Below are 9,861 nucleotides of genomic sequence, written 5' to 3' on the forward strand. Positions count from 1 at the left end.
AATTCATAAAGTCTGTTTTTGTTGTAATAATTGCTGTTATTTTTAGAAAGCAGATAGAAAGGTATTCTTATATGAGAAAGGGCTCATACATCATTAGGGCTGTATATCATTATGGAAAACTAAAGTTATTTTCCAGCCAAGCAAAGTAGAATACAAAAAGGAGCTAAAACAGTGGGGAATAGAAGTTATATAAAAACCTGGCAGTAAATACCATAGTGATCAAGAGAGCCCTGTAGAATCTTACCTTCTCATTTTATCAAGATAGAAGACTACAGCCCCAATCTTTATTTTCTAATACGGTCCATCTGTTAATTTCCTTTCTAAAACTATTTTCTTAAAAATAATTGCAATAGATTAATCTAATTCTCCACTAAATTGTAAAGACTATGAGAATGAAAAGTATATATTTTCTTTACTATTCTATAGTCAAGGCCACATTTATTTTGTCAAATCATATGCACCTAGTATACGTTTATTGACCTAACTCATTTATTAACTTCCAACTAATGGCAAGAGAAAGTGAATTGTATTCCTTAATAGCACAAATACATGTTCCGTTAACCCAAAGTTTCTTTGAATTCGCTTAATTTGTTTTAGAAATTCAAGTACATTTAGAATTTTATTACCCACTATATCCATACTTATAATGATTAATCAAAATAATGGTTTAATTTGTTTATCAAGAACAGGAGATAAACCTCTCTCTTGCTCTAGAGAGATGGCAAATGTTTGCCAAACAAGAATTTGACTCCTCCAATCAGTGTGTTTCTTTTTAGAAAAATAATAATGAAAGTTTACAAATATAATATGAACTTATTATTTTACCACACAAATTAACACTTCTGAATAACTGTTTGATATGTTATTAGCAAGCTTTTCAAATAGAGTTTTGAAGTTTGAGAAATCAATATTTCAAGGTCTACTCTTTCTTCCCCTATAGATTATGATGAGATGTGGTCTGTCACACTTCAGAGTCATAAGGCCCTAATCCCTTGCCTGACAACAAGAAAATGTTTTGATAGATTTTAGCTCTTGGCAATATGTAAAAGACAGCAATTTAGAAATTTTAAAGTTTGAACTTGAAGTGTAAGAGTCACCTGGTTTCTCCCTAGTGAGTCTTTTCCTATTTCCTTCCTGGCTATTGTACCTGGGGAGATTCTTAAGGAAGCCTAATTTAAATTCTGAATGTTAGCATACTGCCACACACCACCCCCATATTAAAACCTACATACTTAGCCAGGTGTGGTGGTGCATGCCTGTAGTCCCAGCTACTAAGAAAGCTGAGGCAGGAGGATCACTGCAGTCCAGGAGTTAGAGACAAAGCCTGGGCAACACACAGAGACCCCGTCTCTAAAAAAATCACACACACACACCCCTAAATATCTAATCATCCAAATGTCTTAAAAATTATAGACCTGGGGGCTGGAGCAAGATGGCCGAATAGGAACAGCTCCTGTCTCCAGCTCCCAGCGCAAGCAACAGAGAAGACGGATGATTTCTGCATTTTCAACTGAGGTACCAGGTTCATCTCACTAGGGAGTGCAGGACAATCGGTGTTGGTCAGCTGCTGCAGCCCGACTAGAGAGAGCTGAAGCAGGGCAAGGCATCGCCTCACCTGGGAAGTGCAAGGGGGAAGGGAATGTCTTTTCCTAGCCAGGGGAACTGAGACACCCAACACCTGGAAAATCGGGTAACTCCCACCCCAATATTGTGCTTTACCAAGGATCTTAGCAAAGGGCATACCAGGAGATTATATCCCACATCTGGCTGGGAGGGTCCCACGCCCACGGAGCCTCCCTCATTGCTAGCACAGTAGTCTGCGATCTAACTGTAAGGCAGCAGCGAAGCTGGGGGAGGGGCACCGGCCATTGCTGAGGCTTAAGTAGGTAAACAAAGCTGCTGGGAAGCTCCAACTGGGTGGAGCCCACACCAGCTCAAGGAGGCCTGCCTGTCTCTGTAGATTCCACTGCTGGGGACAGGTCACAGCTAAACAAACAAACAAAAAAAGCAGCAGAAACCTCTGCAGATGCAAACGACCCTGTCTGACAGCTTTGAAGAGAGCAGTGGATCTCCCAACACGGAGGTTGAGATCTGAGAATGGACTGACTGCCTGCTCAAGTGGGTCCCTGACCCCTGAGTAGCCTAACTGGGAGACATCCCCCAGTAGGGGCAGACCGACACCCCACACCTCACACAGTGGGGTACACCCCTGAGACGAAGCTTCCAAAGCAAGAATCAGACAGGTACACTCGCTATTCAGCAGGCCACCTTGGACTGTTTGGACGAACGGAGGCAAGATGGCGCATTTCCGGGTTCTTCATCACCAACTTTTCCCGTGTGCGTGAAAATGCAGCTGGTGCCCGGGAAGGTCTAGAGTAATCAGGCATGCACCAGGTGATGTCAATCCGAAGAGACCAAGATTTACCTGGTCACACCTGCGGAGCCCCTCCCCTCCCTGACACACCTGTGCCCTGCCTATTGCCCTTCCACTCCTAGAAAAGCCGCTCTCAGCCAGCACACTGGGGTGGGCTTCCTCAGCCCCTATTTTTGTCGAGACTGTATCAGGAACTCCACCCGAGACCCCTGCCGGGCGACTTTCTCGGTCTCCTTTGCTGGAGGCTGACAGATTTCACCCACACACCTTCTTCCCTGAAGCTAGATGACCAAAGAATAAATTTGCAGTTTTGCTTTTAGCCTTGCCTACTCGCTGGTTCTTTTGTGCTTGCTCTGGGGGTCTTAGAAAAACAAATCAGTTGGTGCCGAACCTGGGAGAAGACCCCTCCTCAGGTCTCTAAGGGTTGAGGAACCTCCTCCTTCTCCCACGCCGCAGACGGACCAGGACCTGAGACCTGCTTCCCTTACTTTCATGGCCTCTCTGGGGTAAGTGCCCTTGTCTCCTCTTTACCTCCCTCAGCCAAAAATCCTGCGCAGGTCCGAGGCTTACTTTTGAGCCACCAAGTGGCTCGGGAGACCCGTTCAGGACGGAGACGTCCGTCGCCTGAAGGTAATCTCCACCTTGGCTCCAAGAGCCTCCAGTCTGTCTCTGGTGATTTCAAAGGACGCTTTGAAGCCAGGCAGAGATCTCCATTGTGTAAGTAAAGAGGAAACAAATGGGAAACCCCCAGTTCAAATTTCTAAAGAGCACCCCTTTAGGGTGCCTCTTAGCCCATTTAAAAACCTTACAGTGGTCAATTTTCCTTTCCACTGTGGCGTGGCCCCAATACAAACTAGATAATCAGTGTCAGTGGCCACCAGAGGGCACTTTCGACTGTAATGTTCTGATTGACCTCAGCAATTTCTGCCAGCGGCTAGGCAAGTGGTCCGAAATTAATTACATACAAGGCTTTTGGGCCTTACGCTCTCGTCCCGACTTGTGTAGTCGGTGTTCTTTGGTTCAGGTTATAATGGCCAAGGACGCCGGCTCACAGGAACCCGAAAAGGAGGAGTCTTTATTCCTTTCTGTTTAGCCGGAAAAGAACTGAGGGTTTCCTTCTGTCTCTGTACCCTCACCCCCGCCCTACACTCCTCCTTCATTTTTCAATCAGTTCAACTTTCCTACTCTACTACTGAAAATATAAATTTAGAGTGTATGAAGGATTTCCTCCAATTACATGATTCTAAATTGTCACATATAAAACACTTTGTAATAACATTCTTTAATGAAGATATAAATTCTTCAAGTAAAATACAAAGGAAACAAAAATAACAAGGAAAAAATTGCATAGTTTTGATACTTCATGAGACATAATTAAATTGTTCTCAAAGTTTAGCTGAACAACTATACAGTAATATTTTCAAAACCCTGTTTTTTTAATACAAAAGAATACCCTAACACAGTAGAGTCTCATAATGCCCTGGCGAACACCAATTTGATGCTTTAAGATTTTAATGTATTGTTAACACATTTTCAAACTCAGGCGAGTTTAGAAAAGTCTTCATATTGAATTCCTTCCACTCTGCGTCCTTTTAAAGGGCCAGTTTCAATGACGATAGTAGCTGAAAAAGTCTTCTCATTGATGGATTCAAGGGTAACTTCATTTCCTCTGTAGCCTCCATTTAAAACTATAATTCTTTTTCCTGGTGCTGGAATTACTGTCTCTAAATGAGTCTGGTCAAGTTTCAGCTTGTCTCCAGAATCAATCATCTTCACAACAGCTGTGTATTTGTCAATTACTTCCTTAACGATACCCTTTTTCTTATGATATTTCTCTCCCAGTTTTTTGGTTATAATTTTCACAATAATTTCAGGCTGTAGCCAGTAGTCTGTTCGGGCAGTTCTTTTCTTTTCCTCTTCAATCTCCATGATTTCATCCAGTGCAGATTTCTTTTTCTTCTTTTCTTTGGACTGAGCTGAGCTCTGGGCAGATTCTTTTTGTTTCACTGATGCTGAACTTCCTACTGTCTTCAGTGCACTCGGTCCCAGAGTACTTGACTTGGAAGATGTTGCTCCGGATGAACTGCATGCTCCTTTACTCAAATTAAATGTGACTTTCTCTTCATCATTTTCTCTGCTTAATTCCATAAAAGTAGGGGCCTCCTGCTCCTTCCCTTCCAGGCCTCTTCTTACTTGTTCTTCAATAAATTTGGCAGTTTTTTCTTCATCATCAAGATCCTGCTTTTTCTTTTTCTCCAGTTCCTGTTGCCGGCGAATGGTTTCTGGGTCCCTGTCTATGTACTGAATATACCAGCCTTTTGGTGTCTCATCCACTTTGCACAAGCCTTCTCTGCCCAGCCACTTAGTAAAATCGGTCAGCGTTTCCCACCGAGTTGCATTCATATGGATGTGCTCTCGGTGGCTGATGTATTCATTGTAGACAATGTTGTTGTGGACCCTTTTAGTACCAAAGCGTCTCCTGAGAAGTTGTAAAAAGTCATTTCGGAATTCCTCTGAAAAATAATCCATAAACTGCTGAGGATTTTCTGAAGCCAGCAATAGTTGTCTCTGATGAGATTCGGACATACAATGACACTTAAAGCCATTCTCATCCCGGCACTGCTTCTGGCACATCCGGCAATACCAGCGTAGTTTCTGCAGGCCCTTGGACTTGATCCTGTTGGCGATAGCCTTGGGAGTAAGAAAATCCGACTTCCCCATGGCGACCACGGCAGCGGTCACTTTCTGGACTCTAGTGCCCAGCAAGCCAGAAACGGAACTTGGCTGGTGGTGGTGGGCGGGACAAATCCCAGCTGAGAGGCGAAAAGAGGTGGGGCCTGGGAAGACTGGGTTGCTACGCTGGTGACACTCCCCTTTTCTTCTTCCTCTTCAAAATATTCCTCTTCATCCTCTTCCTCTTCCTCAAAGTCTTCTTCCTCTTCCTATTCTTCCTCTTCTTCTTCTTCCTCTTTTTCCTCTTCTTCCTCTTCCTCCTCCTCTTCATCACTGCTGTTGATATTAATAACCATCAAATCCTCTTCCAGGGCTGGGGGTCCTCCCCCACCAGGAGTCCCTTCAGGGACCAACTGGGGTAGAGGGAGCGTCACAGGACCAGGAACAGGCGGGGGCGGAGGTGGGGGTGGTGGGACAGGCCCTGGGGCTGCAGGAAGTTCTTCAGGCTCCTCCTTGGCTGGCACAGGAGTGCCCCACCCTGGGAACGGGTGCCACGTCCCAACGTAACCCCCTTTCCCAGGATCCTGGGAGCTCTTTCCAGCTCCTACATTTGGACGACGACGGCTGAGGGTGCTGAGACTCGGGGACCCCCATCACCCTTGCCGAAGCCGTGGGTAACTCTCCTGGTAGCGGGTAAGACAATTAGTTTTTTAATCGACAGCGGGGCTACCTATTCTATTTTGCCGTCCTTCTCTGGACCTAGCCTTCCATCCAATCCACTCCTTAATTGCTGCCTGGTCAACAACTACTTTGCGCACTTGTTCCTCATTCCCAGCTAGAAAGGGACCCCATCGAAAGCAATCAGTGGAAATCAGTTCAACTTTCCCCCACTGGCCTCAAACTTACTAAATTTTCTTAATTATTTCATACTCCCCAGCCTTGCCAGGACTATCCTTACTATCCTTCTGGGTTTTGTCCATGTTCCAACGAATGCTTCCATTCCTCATTCCTATACTAATACTGTGCCTTATTTTATGTTTTGCCCCCATTTTGATCAAGTTTCTCTGCGTCAAGATTCAAGAAATCACTCGCGTCACCTTCAACCAAATGTTTCTTCATCCCTGTGTCCAAATACCAACCATAGGCCCCGACCTTAATGACGCCCCTTAACAGCAGGAAGTAGCCAGACAGATCACGGCGCCCCTTCATCACTATTAACAATAAAAGGTTGGACTGTTTGGACGAACGGAGGCAAGATGGCGCATTTCCGGGTTCTTCATCACCAACTTTTCCCATGTGCGCGAAAATGCAGCTGGTGCCCGGGAAGGTCTAGAGTAATCAGGCATGCGCCAGGTGATGTCAATCTGAAGAGACCAAGATTTACCTGGTCACACCTGCGGAGCCCCTCCCCTCCCTGACACGCCTGTGCGCTGCCTATTGCCCTTCCACTCCTGGGGCGGACTTCCTCAGCCCCTATTTTTGTCGAGACTGTATCAGGAACTCCGCCCGAGACCCCTGCCGGGTGACTTTTTTGGTCTCCTTTGCTGGAGGCTGACAGATTTCACCCACACACCTTCTTCCCTGAAGCTAGATGACCAAAGAATAAATTTGCAGTTTTGCTTTTAGCCTTGCCTACTCGCTGGTTCTTTTGTGCTCACTCTGGTGGTCTTAGAAAAACAAATCAATGGGGAAAAGATTCCCTATTTAATAAATAGTGCTGGGAAATTGTCTAGCCATAAGTAGAAAGCTGAAACTGGATTCTTTCCTTACTCCTTATAGGAAAATTAATTCAAGATGGATTAGAGACTTAAATGTTAGACCTAATACCATAAAAACCCTAGAAGAAAACCTAGGTAATACCATTCAGGACATAGGCATGGGTAAGGACTTCATGTCTAAAACAGCAAAAACAATGGCAACAAAAGTCAAAAGTCAAAATTGACAAATGGGATCTAATTAAACTAAAGAGCTTCTGCACAGCAAAAGAAACTACCATCAGATTGAACAGGAAACCTACAGAATGGGAGAAAATGTTTGCAATCTACTCATCTGACAAAGGGCTAATATCCACAACTCAAACAAATTTACAAGAAAAAAACAAACAACCCCATCAAAAAGTGGGCAAAGGATATGAACAGACATTTCTCAAAAGAAGACATTCATACAGCCAACAGACACATGAAAAAATGCTCATCATCACTGGCCATCAGAGAAATGCAAATCAAAACCGCAATGAGATACCATCTCACACCAGTTAGAATGGCAATCATTAAAAAGTCAGGAAACAACAGGTGCTGGAGAGGATGTGGAGAAATAGGAACACTTTTACACTATTGGTGGGATTGTAAACTAGTTCAACCATTATGGAAAACAGTATGGCGATTCCTCAAGGATCTAGAACTAGAAGTACCATATGATCCAGCCATCCCATTACTGGGTATATACCCAAAGGATTATAAATCATGCTGCTATAAAGACACATGCACATGTATGTTCATTGCAGCACTATTCACAATAGCAAAGACTTGGAATCAACCCAAATGTCCATCAGTGACAGACTGGATTAAGAAAATGTGGCACATATACACCATGGAATACTATGCAGCCATAAAAAAGGATGAGTTTGTGTCCTTTGTAGCGACATGGGTGCAGCTGGATATTGTCATTCTCAGCAGACTATCACAAGAACAGAGAACCAAACATCTCATGTTCTCACTCATAGGTGGGAACTGAACAATGAGATCACTTGGACTTGGGAAGGGGAACATCACACACCGGGGCCTATTATGGGGAGGAGCAGAGGAGGGATTACATTGGGAGTTATACCTGATGTAAATGACAAGTTGATGGGTGCTGACGAGTTGATGGGTGCAGCACACCAACATGGCCAAGTATACATATGTAACAAACTTGCACGTTATGCACATGTACCCTAGAATTTAAAGTATAATAATAATAAAAAAGAAAAATTATAAAGTATTACACAACCTCAACCAAATATATACTTCCTACTTCTATGTAATACACGAGCCGTTCCAAATACACTGACGTATATTGATATAATGGAGTTGAAACAATCCCTCTCTTCTCCATTCAATACCCTCCATAATAAGTACTCATAGTAAATTCTATCCTTATTCCTGCTATGTCCTTAATTCCCCCAAAACAAGGAACACTTCCTCATTGCTCTCCTCTTTTTAATGGTCAATTTATCAGAGCCAAGACTTGCTTTACATGGAATTTATATATTTTATGATGTTTTAAGAACATAGGTACCCACTAATTGTCTCCTTAAGATTATTATCTAACTCAATAAGAAAATTGTATTATTTTTATGATAAGCGACATGAGTTTAACTCTGTTTTGTTAAACAATAAAAATCTCATAAATCAGTGTTTCAAAATAATTAAATTTAACAAAATCACATTTTATTTTTATTGGTTGATTGCAGACTTTAAAAAGTAGTATGCATCTCATTGCCATTTGTGCATATGTTATATATTGTGTGTAGGAGTATATTTTTCTTGGTTTAATCAGATTATCATATTTTTTATCGCTTCTCGGCCTTTTGGCTAAGATCTAGTGTAGATTATCATAATTTTTTTGTATTTTTGTACAACCAACATGTATGAATTTGACATCAAAAAATGGTTATAATGTCAGTAAACATAAAATCTTGTGACCTCGTAAGAAATAACTACAGTCACTCAATGTCTTTATTGCATGTGTATGTATGTGTACGTTTAAATTTATGTAGTCATCACTTCATACCTCCTGTGAAGTTAAAATTGTCGTAATAAATATCTTGTAATACTAAATGAAGCCATATGTGGATGATTTCTTCATAACCGATCCTTAAAACTACTTGTAAAAAGAATTTGAAGGGACATATAGTTTCCTCTCAAGAGCTTTTGTGTAGTGATTCCATTCATAATCTGATTGCTATATGGTAAGTGATAACTTTAGAGAAGATATTGTGCTGAATCCATCATTCTCTTGTGATTTATGTACTTTGCATCTTTCAGTTATTTGTGTAGAGAAAAAAATAAATGAATTTCTTAAATGCAATTATAACATTAATTGCCATACAGACAAAATGCTGAACGTGTTGGTGTAAAATGATCCTAGATTATAACACTGTAAAATGTTTACAGAATAGATTTTCATTTTCATTATCTAAAAGAAGCAGGCATTTGCTTTTGACAAGTTAAGACAATTATTGGAATCCTAAAGCAGGATACAATGTTATTTCAAGATAGATACACATAGTGCTAGCAGACAGATACTCATGGTGGTAAGGTAATGATTATAAACTCCAGGTAACAGAAGTATAAATAGGTGGCAAAAGGTAGGTAATAGGTCTAATTGCATAGGTGTATTCAGTGACAAGGAAGAACTAAAATGCATGTTGCTCACTCCATAGCCTATATTTTTTTACAAGAGTCTCTTGTCATCATTGTGCAACATCAACACTTAAATCAATATGAGTACTATAGTCCTCTGTTGATTATTATACAAAATATTTGACAGACATACTTTTTGAATTTAGCTTACATAGTAAGAAAGAAAGAACACACAAATGCATATTTAATACAGTTGTACAATAACAATAAAATATACAATATATAAATTTGAGGGGAAACAATATGTGTCTTATGGGGAGATAGTTTTTGATATGTCATGAAGATTAAACTAAAAGGTATTTAGAAACTGAGTGTCTAGCTGTTTAATTCTACTATAGGTATAACAGTAAAGAGGCAAAAGCATAGAAAGTAATTTATTGAAGGTGATAATACCATTTTGAAAATGCATAA

General features: G+C 41.5%; 2 pseudogenes across 1 annotated transcript; one reads left to right on the forward strand and one right to left on the reverse strand.

The window, feature by feature from the left end:
• Positions 1-3,696: 3,696 nt before the first annotated feature.
• On the reverse strand, positions 3,697-5,119 carry LOC104654105 (annotated as a pseudogene). The gene has a single exon (XR_746780.2). The product of XR_746780.2 is annotated as a DNA/RNA-binding protein KIN17 pseudogene (transcript).
• Positions 5,120-8,599: 3,480 nt separating this feature from the next.
• LOC115896751 lies at positions 8,600-8,735 on the forward strand (annotated as a pseudogene).
• The last annotated feature ends 1,126 nt before the right edge of the window (positions 8,736-9,861 follow it).

Source organism: Rhinopithecus roxellana, chromosome 3, assembly GCF_007565055.1.
Source record: "Rhinopithecus roxellana isolate Shanxi Qingling chromosome 3, ASM756505v1, whole genome shotgun sequence".
Classification (NCBI taxonomy): domain Eukaryota; kingdom Metazoa; phylum Chordata; class Mammalia; order Primates; family Cercopithecidae; genus Rhinopithecus; species Rhinopithecus roxellana.